This window comes from Aethalodelphis obliquidens, unplaced genomic scaffold (assembly GCF_003676395.1).
Source record: "Aethalodelphis obliquidens isolate GAN/ISIS:26980383/991018 unplaced genomic scaffold, ASM367639v1 scaffold71, whole genome shotgun sequence".
Lineage (NCBI taxonomy): Eukaryota > Metazoa > Chordata > Mammalia > Artiodactyla > Delphinidae > Aethalodelphis > Aethalodelphis obliquidens.
In genome coordinates, this window is record NW_020838015.1 from 3,435,057 (window position 1) to 3,455,608 (window position 20,552).

Genomic DNA, 20,552 nt, shown 5'->3' on the forward strand with positions numbered 1-20,552 from the left:
TTCCCTTGTTGCGGAGCACGGGCTCTAGGCGCGCATGGGCTTCAGTAGTTGTGGCTCGTGGGCTCTGGAGCACAGACTCAGTAGCTGTGGCACACGGGCTTAGTTGCTCCGTGGCATGTGGGATCTTCCCGGACCAGGGCTCGAACCCGTGTCCTCTAGTATTGGCAGGTGGATTCTTAACCACTGGGCCACCAGGGAAGTCCCCCGTATGCTTTCGATTAACCTAATTTAACCTTACAGCGTCCTTCTTGGGGTGGGGGTGGGGATGGGGAGCAGATACCATCCTCATTTTTTTTTTTTTTTACATAATAGAGGCCCCCCAGGAGGCTAAGTGACCCAATCACACACAAACAGCAACTCAAAGGCTGAGTCGGGAACTGGCTTGGTCTCAGGCCCTCCCCCTAGCCCAGCTACTTCCTCCTAAGTATCTCTAAGCACTCAGTTTCTTGGGCCTTTAGTTTTAGCACCTGGGCTGCAATGCTCACGCTCATAGTCTCGCCATTTCCACCATCCGCACTTGGAAGTGAAACCGCACACCCCAGATTGGGATTCGAACCCACAGTCTCTGGCTTAGTGGGGGACTCGAACCCACAGTCTCCCAGCTGAAACCGCACACCTCATCTCAGGACTTAATGAAGTTCAGATTCTTTAGGTCTCCGCACAGGAGGAATTCAGCGAGAGGCAAAGTGATAGGTAAGTAGATTTATTGAGAGAGATACGTACTCACTCCATAGACAGCGTGTGGGCCATCTTGGAAAGGGAGAGGCCTGGGGGTTGTGGAGGTGGTTAGTTTTTGTTTGTTTGTTTGTTTTTGCGGTACGCGGGCCTCTCACTGTTGTGGCCTCTCCCGTTGCGGAGCACAGGCTCCGGACGCACAGGCTCAGCGGCCATGGCTCACGGGCCCAGCCGCTCCGCGGCATGTGGGATCCTCCCAGACCGGGGCACGAACCTGTGTCCCCTGCATCGGCAGGCGGACTCTCAACCACTGCGCCACCGGGGAAGCTCGAGGTGGTTAGTTTTTATGGGCTGTGTAATTTCATAGGCTAACGAGTGGATTATTCCAACTATTTGGGGGAAGTGGTGGGGATTTCCAGGATTTGGCCACCACCCACTTTTTGGCCTTTTATGATCAGCCTCGGAACTGTCACGGCGCCTGTGGGTGTGTCATTCAGCATACGCTAATGTATTACAATGAGGGTATAATGGGGCTCAAAGTCCACTGGAAGTTGAATCTTCCACCATTTTGGACCTAGCCGGTTCTAACCAGTTTATGTCGTATCCTAACCGGTTATGTCATTCTCTTAAAGGTTGTGCCCTGCCCTATTCCCCCCTGTCTCAGAAGGTCATCCAACCCAGGGTCACCCAACACCTCAGAGTAGTCCCAGCTAATTCTCAGGACGTACACAAGCAAGGGCTTCCAGAATTTAGCACAGGGATGCTCAAACTGTGTCATACCTGTGGAGCATGTTAAAAATACATACGGCAAGGATGTGGAGAAACTGGAACCCTCATTCATTGCTGGTGGGATTGTTCTATGGTGCAGTTGCTGGGGAAAACACTTTGGTGGTTCCTCAAAAGGTTAAACAGAGAGTTATCCCACGACCCAGCAATTCTACTACTAGGTATCTACCCACAAGAAGTGAAAACTTATGTACACACAAAAATTTGTACACGAATGTTCACAGCAGCATTATTCATAATACTGTAGTCAAAAAGTGGAAACAGGGCTTCCCTGGGAAGATCCCACATGCCGTGGAGTGGCTGGGCCCGTGAGCCATGGCCGCTGAGCCTGCGCGTCCGGAGCCTGTGCTCTGCAACGGGAGAGGCCACAACAGTGAGAGGCCCGCGTACCGCAAAAAAAAAAAAAAAAAAGAAAGTGGAAACAGCCGAAATATCCAGCAAAAGACAAATGGAAACAAAACGTGGTCTATCCCTACAGTGGACTATCATCCAGCAATTTAAAGGCATGAAGTACTAACACCTGCTACAACATAGATGCGCCTTAAAAACATTATGCTGAGTGCAGAAGCCAGTCACAGAGGACCACATATCATATGATTTTATTTAAAGGAAATTTCCAGATTAAGCAAATCCATAGAGACAGAAAGTGGCTTAGTGGTTGCCAGGGGCTGGAGGAAGGTGGAGGATGGCAGTGACTACTAATGGGTATGGAATTTCCTTTGTGGGTGATGAAAATGTTCTAAAATTAGCTAGTGGTGATACTTGCAAAACTGTGAATATACTGAAAACCACTGACTTGTATACTTTAAAAGGGTGAATTTTCTCATCACAAGGAAAAAATTTTTTCTTTTTCTTTGTATCTTAAACTTATTCACTAAACTTATGTAAGCCATAAACTTATGCTATAGACCTTAAACTTATACAGTGCTGTATGTCAACCGTATCTCACTAAAGCTGGAAGAGAAAAAAGGGTGAATTTTATGGTATGTAAACTAGATCCCTGTTAAGCTATTACCAAAAAAACACATACACCTGGGCCTACCTTCAGAGATTCTGCTTTAGCAAGTCTGAGGTGGGAGCTGGCCAGCTGCCTTTTTAGTAAAGTACCCTAAACGTTGGGGAGAGAGTGGTTTACGAGGAAATGTATGACACTGAAACCGCACAATTCAGACTGGGACTTGAACCCAGCCAAAACCCAGATTGGGACTTGAACCCACTGCCTTTTTTTGGCCATGCTGCACGGCTTGTGGGCTCTTAGTTCCCTGACCAGGGATTGAACCCAGGCCCTTGGCAGTGACAGCAAGGTGTCCTAACCACTGGACCACCAGGGAATTCCCCCCACTATCTTTTTTTTTTTGGCTGCGTTGGGTCTTCGTTGCTGCCTGCGGGCTTTCTCTAGTTGCGGCGAGTGGGGGCTACTCTTCGTTGTGGTGCAAGGGCTTCTCACTGCGGTGGCTTCTCTTGTTGCGGAGCATGGGCTCTAGGTGCGTGGGGCTTCAGTAGTTGTGGCTCGTGGGCTCTAGAGTGCTGCCTCAGTAGTTGTGGCACACGGGCTTAGTTACTCCGCGGCATGTGGGATCTTCCCGGACCAGGGCTTGAACCCGTGTCCCCTGCATTGGCAGGCAGATTGTTAACCACTGCTCCCCCAGGGAAGTTCCCCCTCACTCCCTGCTATCTTTTAATTGAGATCACACACCTGGTCTCAGGACTTAATGAAACTCAGGTTCTTGATGTCTCGTTACAGAAAGAATTCAGTGAGAGACAAAGTGATAGGTAAGAAGTGGATTTATTTAGAGATATACACATTCCATAGACAGAATGCAGTCCCTCTCAAAAGGCAAGAACGGCCTTGGGATAAACACACCCCACACACCGAGTGTGGGCCATCTCAGAAGGCGAGAGGCCCTGAAATATGGGGTGGTTAGTTCTTATGGGCTGGGTAATTTCACAGGCTAATGAGTGGGGGGATTATTCCAACTATTTGGAGGAAGGGGCGGGGATTTCCAGGAATTGGGCTACTGCCCAGTTTTTGGCCTTTTATGGTCAGCCTCGGAACTGTCATGGCGCCTGTGGGTGTGTTATTTAGCATATGCTAATGCATTACAATGAGCGTATAATGAGGCTCAAGGTCCACTAGAAGTTGAATCTTCTGCCATCTTGGTTCTAGTTGGTTCTAATCAGTTTTTGTCATGTCCTATGGCTATGTCATTGTTTTAAAGGTTATGCCCTGCCCCCTTCCCTCCTGTTTCAACATCACTCACATCCCTGAGGAGCTCACAGTCACACTGGGGAAACATAGGGGTCTCTTAGGGGACAATTCAGGGTCAAACTGTGTGGTCTTAGAGAAGAGTACAGTTGTGGAGAGAGAGGACCGTTGTGGGTCAGGGTGGCCTGGGAGGGGTGGGAGAACTGAGCAGAGCCTTAGAGGAGAGACAGGATTATGCAGACAGAAGGATGCATTCTAGGTGGGAGACTGGGCCTGGGAATGTGCATGGCATGTGCTGGGAGTGATTGGGGGTCTGCGCAGACTGACCGGACGGTCAAATTGGGGAAGTTGGGGAAGGCAGTTTTGCAGGAGTGGGCTGAGGTCCTCCCTGAATGCCAGGATGCATTGCAGCTGAAGATGTGGACCCAGAGATGATTATAATGATGTGAAGAAAGCAGGGTTTTAGGAGGAATAGCCTGGCTTTTGTGTAAAAATGTACTGTAAGCAAGGAGTGGCAGTAAAAGGCCAACTGAGAAGCCGGGGCAGGAATCAAGAAATGAAATGGTGGGGTTCTAGGCCTGGGGCTTGATGGGGGACTGCAGAGGAAAGAGCAAAGTCAGAGTTTAAAGGGGAAATTAGAACGAGGTTGGCTAATGGAGAATGAAGAAAAAGAATCAGAGGGAACGCTATACAATCATGGACCCACAGCTGTTTCCCGAGTGAGACCAGGACCTGGTTTAAATCTCAGCTCTGCCACTATTGGCTGTGTGACTTGGGCAACTCACATGACCTCTCTGTGCTTTAATATTTCCAACAGTAAAATTCAAATAATAGTAACTGCCACATAGGTTGTCATGAGGTGTAACTGGGAAAATCCACTTGAAACAGGGAACACTGGGGAATTCGAAATGGGCTTTTCTGTCTTGCATTTCTACAGGCCACCTTCTCCCTGGGCAGCCTGAGGAGCCATTTGCTTGGGAGTGAGGAACGTTTTCCTAGGTTTCTTGCGAGAATCGGAGAGAATTTCTTGGAGAACTTAGATCACAGTATTTCTTCCAGGATCGACAGACAGTACCCCTTCTACCATCGATGGGGCCACGGGACTTGTCTTTGAGGAGGAGGATATGATTTAGAGGAAGTGAAAACCCAGCCTTTGTCCCTTCTGGTCACCAGGAATTGTGGGAAGAAACATAGAGGCAGGGCCAGGAGAGGTGTGGCAGTGGGTCCCGAGGTCACTTTTCTGGGCTTCTGGCCAGGAAAGGGTGGAAAGTTGGAGAAATTGAAAGGGAAGCCAGAAGCAGGAGGCCTTTGACCAGATTCACCTTTGGTACCTTAAGAGGAGACTGGAGGTCACATGGGGAAGTCTTGGAGGTGCAGCATGGTGAGATAGAAGGGCAGGGCTGTAGCCATCCAGGAGTGTCCCATGGTGCTGCATGGCCTGGACAGAAATTTTTGTTCTGGCTGGATTCAGGCTAAGAAGAGGGAGTCAGGCTATAGGTAGAAATTTAGGAGTCCACATCCATTGAGCCCCTAGAAAGTTCTGCCCTGGGAAATAGAGAGTGGTGCAAAGGTCAATTACAGTTTGAGCTCTCAGAAAGTGATCCTTGCAAACAAGCTTGGTGAGCTCACTGACGAACAGGGCGGGGAGACGCATAAATTAGGGAAGATGAGGACAGAAGGCTGGAAGCACCCCCAGCTAAGGGGAGGACGAAAGACAGTCACCGAAGAGGCCAGCAGTGTAGCAGGAAAGCTGGAAAAGTACTGTGTCAAAGAGGCCAGAGACGGCCAGGGCTTCAGTTCCATGAGTGCTCAGGGCCCCCCCCACTGCACTGGGCGGCCAAGTGAGGCTAATCTCTGTGGAAAGAGTTGCATTCCCTGCATCCTTCTCATAGTCATGCTTGCCTTACATTTTAGTGTGGGCGGGCTGAATTGTCCAGGCCTTGAGTGTACTTTTCTGGGGGAACCAGAGCGCTCTTGTTGGATCCCAGGCTGACAGGAAAGCATCCTGGAGGCCACCCAGGCCCCTACTGGTAGAGGCCCTGCTGAGGCCACACCTACTGGAGCCAGGACAGATGAGTCAGGGCCTTTGACAGCCCAGGGGAGTACTCCCTGTCAGCGGGGAGCCTGGGTCCTGGCTCCAGGCCAGAGGTCATGGGATCAACTCAGTCCCCGTCTACTTCCATGGCAACCTGGGCAGGGTGGCCCCATCCCAGTGCCAGCATGGCAGAGGCTGTGGGAGTGCCCAAGGGCAGGTGGGCAGGTCACTTCTGTGGCCAGGCCTGCCTGGTCCAGATCCCCGAACTGAGCCAGGAGGGTGTGTTGGGCAACTCTCTGAGGACGGCAGTGGCTGTACACACAACCCCCGATTTCCACATGACTTGCCCCTTCTTGTTCTTCCTGCCCGGGGTCATTTTAGCTGTGCCGTGGTTACTTTCCATAGCACTTGAACTGGAAAAGGAAACTAAAAAGAAAGAGCGCCTCTATTTGGACTCAGAGGGAAGTTTGGGGATGGCTTTTCAAAGCCCTGGTTGAGAAGGGAACAGTGGGGATTCATTTTCTGAGGCTCTCGGATGCTTTGAGAAATTATAGAAATGACAACCGTTTATGCGATAATTCATCCTCATGGCACAACATGGATACAGCATAGCCCTGTTTGCCAAGTGGTTTTGAGATTTTTATGATTTGAAACTCCTGTGTTTTCTGCCAACTTTTATGTGTGAAAGCTGTTCTCTCGAATTATTAAAGTAGACAATTCATTCTGGCATTCACCACTGTAGTTTGATCCTGGAACCTCAAAAATCAGTCTTCTCAGACTTCCCTGGTGGTCCAGTGGGTAAGAATCCATGCTCTCAATGCAGGGGGCTCGGGTTCGATCCTTGGTCTGGGAGCTAGATCCCGCATGCATGCTGCAACTAAGAAGCCCGCAGGCCACAACTAAACATGCCTCAACTAAACATGCCGCAGCGAAGATCCCGCATGCTGCAACTAAGACCTGGCGCAGCCTAAATAAATAAACTAGTTAAAAAATATTTTTAAAAATCAGTCTTCTCACTCAGTAGTCAGTAACATAAACTCCAAGCTAGTTCATTCATTCATTCAGTAAATAGTTTTTGAGCACAAAATGTGTGCCAATATACTGCTTGAAGCTGAGGATGCAGAGATGAAACATATAGTCTATGGGAGCAGGGAGGGAGCAAATAAAAACAAATGTATCCTGGGCTTCCCTGGTGGTCCAGTGGTTAAGATTCTGTGCTTCCACTGCAGGGGGCACAGGTCCGATCCCTGGTCGGGGAATTAAGATCCCACATGCTGTGGGGCAACTAAGCCTGCGCACTCTAGAGCCCGCGCACCACAACTAGAGAGCCCTCGGCATGGCAACCACTGAGCCCATGCACTCTAGAGCCCATGCGCCGCAACGAAAGAGCCCGCATGCCACAACTAAGACCCGATGCAGCCAAATAAATAAATATTAAACAACAACAACAACAAATGTACCCTTCCATTCCATGTGAAAGTGTTATGCTAGGTGGTACAGATGCTGTCTCCTGGGGGCCTCCTGAGCTCACCGGCAGCTGTGCTAGGCAGGTAACTGCTTTCTACCTCAGGGCCTGCCTCTCTCAGCTTCTCAGTTTGAGAACCTGGAGGGGCAACTGGGAATTGTAGGGAGAGAGTGTTTACCAAAGGGGAATGGGAGTTGGTGAAGAGATGCCCCAGCCTTGTCCTCCACTGGGACAGATTTGAAGCATGTTTCCCGCCCCCTCCCCCAAATCAGACGATCCCCAGCGGAATTCAGCCTGGTTGCTCTCAGTGATAATCAACTCATAAACTTATCCTTTATTGGCTTCCCTCTGTCTCACTTTCCCCACTCTTTCACTGGTGATTCCTGGGGTCACCTCTCAAATAACGACCTGCACCCCAAATCCTTGTCTCAATGTCTCTTGGCTTGCTTTGGGGGGAGCACAAACTAAGACAGGGATGTGAACAGTGTCGGGGGGTTATGGGAACACAGAGGAGGGGCCCCTAATCCAGATGGGGTGGGTCATGACAGTTTCACCAAACAGAAAGCCTTGAACCAAGTCTGGTGAGAAGCCTGAGTTGGTCAGGCAAAGAGGGAGAAAGGGTTATTTTCCAGGCAGAGGGGCCAACAAGTGGAAAGGGATAGGTGTGTAGGAAATCGTGGAGAACTGGAAATAGTTCAGAAGGACCAGGATGCAGGGTACGCACATGTGAGAGCTGTCCAGTGATCGTCCTTGCAGCCAGGGCTGGGGTGGGCTCTGAGTCTGCGGGGTCCCTCTCTGCCCTATTCCATTTGCCATCAAGTCCTTTCTCAATTTCAAAATTGGGTCACCATAAGCAAGCCCCCCAACCCAGTCTTCTCCTCCCAACTGGCGCCCGCTGGCAAAAAGAGACAACAGCTCATATTGAAATGCCAACTTTTTAGCAAAAGTTTAGAAATCTTTCACAAACGTAAGAACAAAAGCACATTTCCACCCTACTGTTTCGAGGGAAAGAATGTGGATAAAGCAGCCATTAGTCAATCGCTTCGTCCTGCAGGAAATATTTATGGCGCAGCTCTGAGAGCCAGGAGGGTGCACAGCCAGCACAAAGAAATGGCAGGCGCTGTTCTCACAGGGGACGTCTCTGTGCCCAATTGCAAGTGGACCTGTACCTGAAGATGAACCATAACGCTCATACCAAGTAAAAGTAGCCAGTTGAACAGAGGGGAAGTTTCTCCTTCCGTTTCTCCTGCTACTTTTCCTTTCCTCACTTCCTCCCTCCCCCTGTCTCCTGCCCTTCTTTCCTTCTTCCTCCCTTTGAAGGAGGAAGGAGAAACAAATGAAATATAGTTTCCTTCTCTTCAAGTACCCACAAGGGCAGAGCTAACCTTGTTCTTTTGTTTGTATTTATTTTTCTGAACAGGTAATACACACAAGAGAACAGAGGTAACCTGGGAACGATCTTCCTCCTCTGTCCTCTTGTCACTTGGTCCACTCCCCAAAGTGTTCTTGGGACAGGTTTCTTGTGTATCTTCCATAAATATCCTGTGCATTTACCAACATATCTGATTGTATCTATTTTGGGGGCCCCATATATATAGTAGGATTCTATACACCACCTAAACCTTACATTTTTACCTAACGATAATTCCTGGAGATGTTTCTACATCGGTGTATCTGGAGTGGTCTCATTTTGGAGGCCATACCATCATGTATTTGGCTAGCCTGCCATCGATTAGATATTTAGGCGGCAGATGGTCTTTTGCTGTTACAAACAACACTGCAGTGTATGTTGTTGTTTGATGTTGTTGTTTGTCGATCATCTTGTACACGTGTGGATATACCCGTAGGATGAGTCTTTAAAGGTGGAGTTACTGGGTCAAACGGATGAGCAACTTTAACTTTTTTTTTGCGGTACGCGGGTCTCTCCCTGTTGTGGCCTCTCCCATTGCGGAGCACAGGCTCCGGACCCGCAGGCTCAGCGGCCATGGCTCACAGACCCAGCCGCTCCACGGCATGTGGGATCTTCCCGGACCGGGGCACGAACCCGTGTCCCCTGCATCGGCAGGCGGACTGTCAACCACTGCGCCACCAGGGAAGCCCCGAGCAACTTTAATTTTCATACATATTGTCAACTTGCCCTGCATAGAGGTTATGCTTATTTACATGCTGGCCAGCAATAAATGAATAAGCCAGTTTCTCCACGCCCTTTTAAACACAGCATATTAGTTTTCTATGGCTGTGTAATAAATTACCACAAACTCAGTGGCTTAAAACCCCACCCATTTATTAGCTCACAGTTCTGTAGTTCAGAAGTCTGGCATGGCATGGCTGGGTTCTCTGCTCAGGGTCTCACAAGGTTAAAAATAAGGTGTTAGCAGGGCTGAGTTCTTGTCCGGAGGCTCTGGTGAAATATCTGCTTCCAAGCTTGTTTTTGTTGTTGGCGGAATTCAGTTCCTTAGGGTTGTAGGACTGAGGTCTGCCTCTGCTGGCTGTCAGCTGGGGGCCACTCTCAGCTCCTAAAGACTGCCCACAGTCCTTGCCACATGGCCCCCTCCATCTTCAAGTGAACAACAGCTAATCAAATCCTTCTTGTGCTTTGGATCTCTGCCTTCCCTGTCTCTGACCTCTATACCTAGATTTAAAGGACTCATGTGATTAAATCATGCCACCCAGATTATCCTAAAGTCACCTGATTTGGGAACATTATCACATCTGCAAAATTCCTTCACAGCAACACCTAGATTAGTACATGAGTGAAGAACTGGGAGAAGGTGATGGTATACCATGGGGTGGGGATTTGGGTGACCACCTTAGAATTCTGCCTGCCACACACTGAATTATCAAACTTCTTCATCTTTGTAAAATGTGAGAGATGAAAATGGAATTTATTGGATTTTTCTCTTTCTATGTCTGGAAATCTTTTCACATATTTAAGATCCATTTACATTTCTTTTGTTTTTTTTGGTGAATGATATCTGCTTATATCCTGTGCCCCTTTTACTCCTGGGTTTCTGGTCTTTTTCTTTTCCTTAAATTAGAAGAGCTCTTTATACGTTAAGGATCTTTGCTACCTTAATGACTTTGTTTGTCTTATCTATTTTACCTGGAACCCCACCCTCCTCCTTGCTACCTCCAGAAGCACCATTCATTCTTTACAGCCCAGGTCAAACCCACATTGCCCAGAGGGCCATGCCTGACCATACCAATGCTCATTTATCAACTCCTCTTGACTCTTTTCTTATGCTGTTCTATGTTGGTTACTCTTGGCTCCCCAGCTGTGATGTTGAGTGTTTTCATTGCAGGGATTCAAAGAGATTCAAATATAAGACTGAGCATGTGATATGCATAAAACTAGTATCTGTAAACCGATAAATTGATGCCTTGAACTGGAAGTCAAAAGTGTAGGCTTTGTCTTCACATTTCCTATGTTCATTACAAATACGCATCACCATACATCCCTAACAGCCTTGTCTTTGTGACTTCCATCCATTTTTGTAATTATTAAATGATACTACATGAGTAACCTCTCATGTAGTCACTCATTTCGTTAGTTTATTTCTCTTTGGCATGGTTTAAGTAGTAAAATTTGTCTCCAAATCTAACATTTTTGGATATTATTTGATTTGAAATTAAGATTTTATCAGAGAATATGTGTTCATTTCTTAAAGAGTCAAGTAGAACTGAAAGGCTCATAATAAATCAGGGCAATCACCCTGCCCCAGGCTTCCCTACTTCCTTCACTTTTCTTCCAAAGCAGATATTTTCAGCCCTTTTCTCTCTTCCTCCTGATATATCTCTCCATATTACTAGTTAATACACTTAAACCACTATGTTTTATTTTCTAAGTTTAGACATTATCTGTGGACTTCCCATCATGGTGATGAAAACTGGACCTTTTCAGATACCCTGATCCCATTTTCCCCCTCCCTCTGCTCCCCCCAACAGGGCTATATTACATTTTTTGGTTAAAACAAGTCAGCATTTCTGTTATTATGGCCAGGCAAACATTCACTGCTGAGCTAGATTGAGCTCCACAGCCACACTTTCTTTCTGACTCAACAGCTCTATAAATGTGGCTATATCAGTAAGGATGCTCTAAGCTGCAAGTAACAGAAAACCCATCTCACCAACAGTGGCTAGAGACTTCCCTGGTGGTCCAGTGGTTAAGACTCCACGCTTCCACTGTAGGGGACATGGGTTCCATCGCTGGCCGGGGAACTAAGATCCCACAAGCCACGCCACATGGCAAAAAAACCCAAACAAACAAACAAACAAACAAAACAAAACAGTGGTTTAAACCATAAGTCTCTTTCTTACTTTCTTAATGTGTGTAAAGCAGGAAGGCCAAAGGTTGGTTCAGAGGCTTGGCAGTGTCATCAGAACCCAGTCCCTTCCCTCTTTCCATTCTGCAATCCTGTGTCCTGGTTTTCATATTCAGTTTTGCTCATAATAGCCACAAGGTGGTTGACACAGCTCCAACTGCGTCATTCAGGAAGAGAAAGAAAATTCCCCTCCCATGCCTCTGTCTTTTATTTTGTTTGGAGGGGAGGTAATTCCTTTCCCAGAACTCCAAGTGGACTTCCCTTTATATCTCATGGGTCAAAACGAGGTCGCATGAGCTCCCAGCTGCAAGGGAAGCTGGGAAAGCATTTTCACTTTCTATAATGAAAAAGGAGATGAGGAATGAGTAGCCAACCAATAGCATAAGCCTGTTGGGCTGTTTTTTTCCACAAGTGGCAGAAGACTCAACTTAACATGGCTTAAACAATAGTGAGGTTTGTCATCTTGTAAAAGAAGTCCAGAGCTAGGGAATTCCAGGGTTGCTTAATTTAGCCACTGACTCAACAGTGGCAGCAAAGTTCCAAGCCTTTTCCATCTTTCTGCTAATTGTTGGCTTTGGTCCTCTGGCTGGTCTCGTCATGGTCACAGGGGGGCTGCAGCAGCTGCAAGGATCACAGAGCGTCAATTGGATTGAAGAGAGGATGTCCTGTCTCCTTGTCTTTTTCTTAAGTGTGAGAACTTTCTTGGAAACTTCACAGCAGACTTCTTCTTGGGTCTCATTGACCAGTGTTGTGTCACGTGTTTATTTGTAAACCAGTCACCATCAAAGGGGATAAATTACCATGATTGGCTTTGACTAATCAGTATTCTCCTTCTGGGGGACAGGAGGAGTCCCAACACTCCTGAAGTAGATGAAACTGACCTATACTTAAAGGAAGTCAGAGTTCTATTAACAAAGAAGGAGGGATGGCTACTGCGGATAATTTCTGCCACACCATTTTTTCCTGGAGTTTATAATTGCCTTGATTTTTTTATTCACCTATTTTTTAAAATTCCATGAATATTTATTGAGGCTCTACTAAGTTCTAAGCACTCTTCTAGGTATTGGGTATTCCTCTTAAACAAGAAAAACTTAGTACTTGGTTCTATGGACTTTACAACAGGATCATACAGGTTAGGAACATTGATTAGTGGGTAGTTGTCTAAGCTGTTATTAATAATTATCTCCCGCAATTTTCATGTCTGCATGTACTTGTTTGAGGAACTCAGTCTGCTCAACCATTATTTATTCTTCTTTAAACTTTCAAACATTTCTTGACCTGACTCTGAATAATTAATTTGAATTCTTAGGAGAGGTTTTACAGTTTCAATGGTCAATTACTTTTCAGATCCCTCAAAATGGATAATCAACAAAACAATCTCACTTCCCTAGAAGTGAAAGGACCAATATTTTTGTTTTCTTGTGATGAATACTTTTAGGACCATCCAACCATTCCTGATAATGTTTAACTACTGTTCTCATTGAGAAATAAAGAAAGATGAGACACACTATGATATAGAAGGAAGAGGGATTTTTAAAAGACTTCGTGCTTTTTTCAGATAATCCTATTCAGGGCGCTTTCCCCCCTATTGAATTAGAATAAACAATAGATGGTCTCAAGATTTGCCTCTACTGTCCTTAGCAATTGTCTCCTGAAATTTCATTTCTAGGAACTACAAAATTTCAGAAGTTTTTCTTTCTTCTAAACCCTACTGTAACTTTGTAAGTTTTGCTTCTCCAAAGTCAGTATTTATACTTTGAGCAGATGTGCCAGCAATCTCAGTAGCATGTTCTTTATGGCTCATAACAATGACAATATTTATGTAATCACTCAGTTAACTACCACAGTAGAATGTAAAGTTCAGGGGCTTTCACATTAACTATAGTGTTTTCATAAAAAATTTTAGTAATGATAGGAACAACTTTTTGTTTGAATTTAGAGAAATCTTTCTAAGAGATAAAGTTTCACTCAATACCACTGGCTAATTCTTTTCTTTTTTCCCTAATTAATTATTTATTTTTTGGCTGCGTCGGGTCTTAGTTGCAGCACACGGGATCTTTCATTGCAGCGCGTGGGCTTCTCTCTAGTTGTGGCGCGCAGGCTTAGTTGCCCTGCGGCATGTGGGATCCTAGTTCCCCAACCAGGGACCAAACCTGCATCCGCTGCATTGCAAGGCAGATTCTTAACCGCTGGACCACCAGGGAAGTCTCCCACTGGCTAATTCTTAAGAGTCTTTGGGGGACTTCACTGGTGGTCCAGTGGTTAAGATTCCCCGCTTCCACTGCAGGGGGCGTGGGTTCAACCCCAGGGAAGTTCTGCATACCTCGAGGTGTGGCCAAAAAAAGAAGAAAAAAAAAATTGAGGCTTTGGAAGAAAACTCTTCTACAATTGTTCCACTTTTTGTTAGTGCTGATAAAATATTGGTTTTAAATATGTGAAAATTGATGTTTAGTACAATCTGAAATCATGGCTGTGTTAGGTAATGGGGTGCTCCACTTAAATGACAACTGTTTATTTGACTATAAAAATACTCTTCCATTTTAATAGAATAATTTCATGAAAATTTTCTTCACAGACATAATAGAAGCTGCAGAACGGGTAGGGAACTGATGGTTCTTTGGCTGTGTTTGTGAAGTCAGATTTCCCACTGTAAAAAACATTCATGCCACTTTTCCACTGAGTATAGATGGTACAAGGTCAACATTTTTAAAACTACGTCTTCTTCTCATGTCTTTTGCACTCATTTTGACACTGAAACAAAAAACTGCATTTAAATATTTCCTTGAAGGTTTCCCCAGACTCTTCAAACAGCCTGGAACGGTTGACAAAGTTAGGCCAACTGATTCAGGCACAGCCCGCCACGGACAGCCATGGAGCATTCCCCTGGGGGCCCAGGCCTTCAGCTGGTGAGGAGTTGCCCAGTGCTTCCCAGCCTCCCACTGGACTTTGCCCCTTGGCACTCCAGCTCCTGGTGCTGCATTTTCCCTCTCAGGTCCAGTCCTCCTCTTACCCTTTGGTCTCCTTGAATGATCTCAGCTACCTCAGGCCTGGCGCTCACCGGGCTCACCGAACTTGGCCTTGCCACCAGCTCTTTCTGTTCTAGCTGCATCCTGCAGGGGTCCTGCTCTGGCCTGGCCCCAGGATGGACCCCTGGACTTCCTGGCCACTCCTCACCACGGTAGAGTCATGCCCCATGTTACAGGGATAGGGATGAGGTGACTGTCAGGTCCCGAGGCCTGCTTTTCAGGGTGTGTCATGTTACCCCCCAACCCCCCACCATGCATGCGTCCCTGCCGAGGACAGGCTTTGACATCCACTTCCTGATTACCGAGCATCCTGTTGGACTTCCTGATGGTTGTGCCCCATCCATCCATGTTACGGCGTGATCTGATACACCTCACTACCTGCATTCAACAGACCTCCCTTTGCCCTGTTTACCAAAGGGCCTTTCCACCTCCACAGGCCACCCTCTCCCTGATTTCCAATTGAGGCTACAGTGTTACATAATTGTAAACTTCCTTGAGTGCTTTCTGTGTGCTGACACTGCACTATTTCCCATGGATTAGCTCCTTAAGCCTAGTTACAGCCCTGTGAGGTAGATAGTATGTTCAGCCCATTTCACAGCTGAGGGAACTGAAGCTTCCAGAGTTCCTGTCACTGGGCAAGAGTCACCGCAGCTTTCCGATTCATTCCTGGCAGCCGAACTGAATGACTCATGTGGCCCTATGCTAACTCATCATCCAGCTAACAGGTAACCTGTCAATTCACCTCCCTCTATCCAGAACATTCCATTCCTTGATCACTAGAGCTTTCATCCCTACTGCCTCTGAAACTAACTCATAATGCCAGCTGCCCGTTAATATCTAGCAAGGCTTCTCCTTGCCCTGGTAGGACACAGTGCCTGTCAGCTTTAAGGGAGGCCAAAGGGATACGCTACAATGAGGGCAAAAGGGAAATATGGCATGGGCCAACAGACATTGGGCTCCATGCGGACAATCAGAGAAAACAACCCAAGACTCTCCTCCCTCCCACTGCTTCAGCTGTCCCTGTTGAAAAGCTAAAGCCCACTTTCTCCACCCATGCAGGCTCACAGGTTTCCTCAGCCCCGTGGAATTCCACTGTCGGTGGCCCCTCTCTAGGCACCCCACAGAATCTTCTACCACTCCCTGCCTCAGCTGGCTCATCGAGAGCCTGCCCCGTTTCCTCCCGCTATGAGTTTCCTATCACTGCTGTAACAAATGACCGCAAACTTAGTGACTTAAAACAATACCCATTTATCATCTTAAAGTTTGGAAGGTTAGAAGTCCAGACATCAAGGTGTTGGCTGCGTTCCTTCAGGAGCCTCTAGGGGAGAATACATTTCCTTGCCTTTTCCAGCTACAGGCTGCCTGCATTCTTTAGCTCACGGCCCCTCCCTCCATCTTCAAAGCCTTCAGCGTAGCATCTTCCAATCTTTCTCTCAATGTCTCTCTCTCTCTCTTTCTCACTTCTGCTTCCATCATCACATCACCTTCTCTAGCTCTGACCCTCTTGCCTCCCTCTTAGAGGGACCCTTGTGATCACACTGGGTCCAGCTGGATAATCCTGACTGATTTCCCCATCGCGAGATCCTGAACTTGGTCACATGTGTAAAGTCCTTTTTGCCACATAAGGTGACATAGTCACAGGTTCTGGGGATTACCATACCTCCCACCACAACAGCCTGCCCACTAGAGATGGGAAGCAGGAGGACACGGGGGAGGAAGTACTGGATTGTGGCAGAGACCTTGGCTAGCTCTAGTTGATATGTACTGTGGGAAGAGGAGGTGGATCAGAAGCACCAGAGGAAACCTGATTTTCTTCTCAGGAAAAGGCAAAGATCTTTCCTTAGACAAATTTGGAGAAGCTCAATTCTTCCTTGCCCTACCCAGCTGCCTAGTGGGGAGATGGCAGAGGGATGGGGCCGCCCATAAACCAGGTCATCTTAGCACACCCCATAAGATGGATGGCCAGAAAGGAAAGCCACCACTTCCACACACATACCTACTCTTGCCCTGTCCATGTCCTGCCCCCTGGCCTTGCCCCTGTTCTATCTCTGCTTCTAACCTAGAGACTTGCCTGCTCACCTTACTTTCCCATCCTTGGCCCCAATGGTTGTTGAACCAGGCCCACCCTCTGGCTCTTCCTACTTCAGAAGAAATGTGTCTACCATCCTTGGTCCCCTGAATGCCAATCACTGTACCTCAAGGAGGAGGACATTGCTCAGGGAACTGTTCCCCTCGCCCACAGGCATTCTGACCAGAATGTGCCTCAACAGAACATGGGTCACTGTGAGCTCAACTTTGTAAATAATTGTGAGGTGGCGGTTTTTTTTTTTTCTTTTTTTCAGCCCCACGATCTCAAACAATGCTTAATGATTCGGTTCATGTAGCTATAATTCATCAAGATCTTGGAATTTAGGGGGAAATGATGATTTGCAGTGACATGCAGATAGACTATTTAAAATCACGGTTGTCCCAGAATAGCCAGGACATATGCTCAACATCTGGAAAACAACCGTATGAATGGTGTGACCGCAACAGATACCAGAGAATTGGGAATTTTAAGAACTATACTGAGGGTTTCTGGGTCCTAAGAACAGCAAAATGAAGTCCTTGTAGATTATATAGCAAACTGTTTTTATTTTTCAAACCCTCTTTATTATAAAATAAAACACAGACACAAGCAAAGCAAATGTATGACAATGAATTATTTTAAGCCGAGCATCCTTTTAACTACCACCTAGGTCAAGAAATAGAGCTTTGCCAGGTACCCTAGAAACCACTTCATGTTTCCCATCCCAATCATAGCCCCCTCCCTTGCCCAGAAGTAACCATGATCCTGACTTTTATGTTAGTCACAAAAAAACAAGTGTTTTATCAACCAATTTTGCATCCCTACAGTAAGTTTAGCTTGTCTTTTAAAAAACATTTTTTATTGGAGTATAGTTGATTTACAATCTTGTGTTAGTTTCAGGTGTACCGCAAAGTGATTCAGTTATACACATAATCATTCTTTTTCAGATTCTTTACATATATAGGTTATTACAGAATATTGAGTAGAGTTCTCTGTGCCATACAGTAGGTCCTTGTTGGTTATCTATCTTATATATAGGAGCGTATATATGTTAATCTCAAGTTCCTAATTTATCCCTCCCCCCATGTTTCCCCTTTGGTAACCATAAGTTTGCTTTCAAAGTCTGTGAGTCTGTTTCTGTTTTGTAAATAAGTTCATGTGGCATTTTTTAGATTCCACATATAAGTGATATCACATGATATTTGTCTTTCTCTGACTTACTTCACTTAGTATGATAATCTCTAGGTCCATCCACGTTGCTGCAAATGGCATTATTTCATTCTTTTTAATGGCTGAGTAATATTCCATTGTATATATGTACCACATCTTCTTTATCCATTCATTTGTTGATGGATGTTTAGGTTGCTTCCATGTCTTGGCTATTGTAAATAGTGCTGCAATGAACATTGGGGTGCATACAGCTTTTTGAATTATGGTTTGCTCCAGATATATGCCCAGGAGTGGGATTGCTGTGTCATATGGTAGTTCTATTTTTAGTTTTTTAAGGAACTTCCATGCTGTTCTCCATAGTGGTTGTACCAGTTTACATTCCCACAAAAATATGGAATGCTTCATGAATTTGTGCGTCATCCTTGTGTAGGGGCCATGCTAATCTTCTCGGTATCGTTCCAATTTTATTTTATTTATGTTTTTTTATTTCTTATTTTTTTATTTATGTTTTAATAAATTTACTTATTTGTTTATTTATTTAGGCTGTGTTGAGTCTTCGTTGCTGCGTGCTGGTTTTCTCTAGTTGCAGCGAGAGGGGGCTTCTCTTCGTTGTGGTGCGCGGGCTTCTCATTGCGGTGGCTTCTCTTGTTGCAGACAACGGGCTCTAGGTGCACGGGCTTCAGTAGCCGTGGTTCGCGGGCTCTAGAGCTCAGGCTCAGTAGTTGTGGCACACGGGCTTAGTTGCTCCGCGTCATGTGGTATCTACCCGGACCAGGGCTCGAACCCGGGTCCCCTGCATTGGCAGGCGGATTCTTAACCACTGCGCCACCAGGGAAGCCCACGTTCCAATTTTAGTGTATGTGTTGCCGAAGTGAGCACTAGCTTGCCTTTTAAAAACTTTTATTTAAATGTCTTCTAAGTCACTTTTAACTTATTTCCCCCCTTCCATCCCTTTCTTTTCTTTTTTTAAATAACTTGTTTGTTTGTTTTAATTTATTTATTTTTGGCTGTGTTGGGTCTTCATTGCTGCACGCGGGCTTTCTCTAGTTGCGGTGAGCAGCGGCTACTCTTCATTGCAGTGCACGGGCTTCTCAATGTGGTGGCTTCTCTTGTTGTGGAGCACAGGCTCTAGGTGCACGGGCTTCAGTAGTTGCGGCACGCGGGCTCAGTAGTTATGGCTCGTGGGCTTAGTTGCTCCGCGGCATGTGGGATCTTCCCGGACCAGGGCTGGAACCTGGGTCCCCTGCATTGGCAGGTGGATTCTTAACCACTGCGCCACCAGGGAAGTCCCCCATCCCTTTCTTTTCTTTACAGTTTATCTGTTGAAGGGCCTGAACCATTTTGTCCTGTAGGGTTTCCATTTTTCTGGAAGTTGCCCATTCATATTCATGGCCCATTCCTCTGCCCTCTATCAGAGGAGACTTGGTCTGTGAAAAGGAGAAATGGCAAACATGACCACCTTACCGGCTCATCCATGGTCTTTTCCCAGAGATCTTGTGAGGGGGACTGGTGCATACTTAGCTCTCCGTGGCTGTGGTGACTCCTGTTTCCTCAGCCTGGTCTACTGGGCTCTGAGCAAGCCCAGCTGTCCTCATGAAACTCCCTCCTGGTGCCCCCCACCCCATCCCAGGGCCAGGGGACCTCGCACACAGCCACAGTGCCTGGGCTTCATTCCCAGCTCTGGCTGGCTCCAGTGAGGTTGTGCAGGAAGCACCCAGCCCTCTCCACAAAAGCTGCTGTAGAGCCTGCCTGGGACGGGGGCTTGTCTTCCCATAAAACGGCCTTGCAGTGGGTCAGGCAATCTCTGCCCGTGGTAATGCATCTGGCAAGCGGCTTCAAAAGTGAGCCTGTGTGGGGGACAGGGGGCAAGATAGGGGTAGGAGATTAAGAGATGCAAACTACTATGTATAAAATAAATAAGCAATGAGGATATATAGTACAGCACAGGGAAATTTGACCATTATTTTGTAATAACTTTAAATGGAGTATAATCTATAAAAATATTGAATCAACACAAAAAATGAGAGTGTATCCTGTGAAGCACAGGTGAGCCTGGAAGTGTTTTTTTGTCACAGTCTTTTACTGTTCTGTCCTGTGTAGGCCTACAACATGGGCTGGGCTGCCCCAGGAGGCAATGGGAGGTCCTAATCCAATATTGCCCTGCAACCTGGGTGAGAGGGCCCGGCCCTGGGCTTCATGCTTTGGAGGGTGCCACATACCACAAGAACATACAGAATACATACGGTAGAGAGTGCGTGGGCATCTCCGCCTTGGAATCCAGTGGTCAGTACTGGCAGAGCCCTGAGCCCGGAGCTGGTGTGACTCACAACTGTTCGGGCCCCAGGGAAATACTTCTGCGCAGCGGCTTACACTGTGTTTTCAAAATAAAAGGCGACTATTTCTGGATGCTGTGAAGGTCTGTGGGCTGTGCCTCCCCTGATCTTGGAGAGGCCACTGCTTCAGAGGGCTGGGAGAATTTGAGCTGCAGAAAGTTGAGGTGAAAGAAAAGACAAATTGATTTGTCAAACCCTTCCTTCCGGAGAGCATGAATGCAGGAGATTCACACATAATCAAGTATAATTTCCCATTGACGCTGCACGTCCGCATTCTTGTTTGCCTTTGTGGTTCCAGAGGTACCACATGGTGGCTAGGAGCACCATGAGACATTAAAAAATTCGTATTACTCTTTTTTGTTAAAAAATAAATTTATTTATTTATTTTTGGCTGCATTGGGTCTTCGTTGCTGCGTGTGGGCTTTCTCTAGTTGTGGCGAGCAGGGGCTACTCTTCGTTGCGGTGC

General features: G+C 46.6%; 1 protein-coding gene and 1 non-coding gene across 2 annotated transcripts in view; one reads left to right on the plus strand and one right to left on the minus strand.

The window, feature by feature from the left end:
* The first annotated feature begins 217 nt into the window (after positions 1 to 217).
* NYX (nyctalopin) overlaps positions 218 to 20,552 on the plus strand; it is a 68,990-nt gene continuing 48,655 nt past the window's right edge. Inside the window, exon 1 of the mRNA XM_027091298.1 lies at positions 218 to 693. The gene's annotated coding sequence lies outside the window, so the exon portion shown is untranslated. The remainder of the gene's footprint in view (positions 694 to 20,552) is intronic.
* Positions 18,139 to 18,240, minus strand: LOC113612001 (U6 spliceosomal RNA). Its single transcript, XR_003429686.1, has one exon. It is a non-coding gene; the product is annotated as a U6 spliceosomal RNA (small nuclear RNA).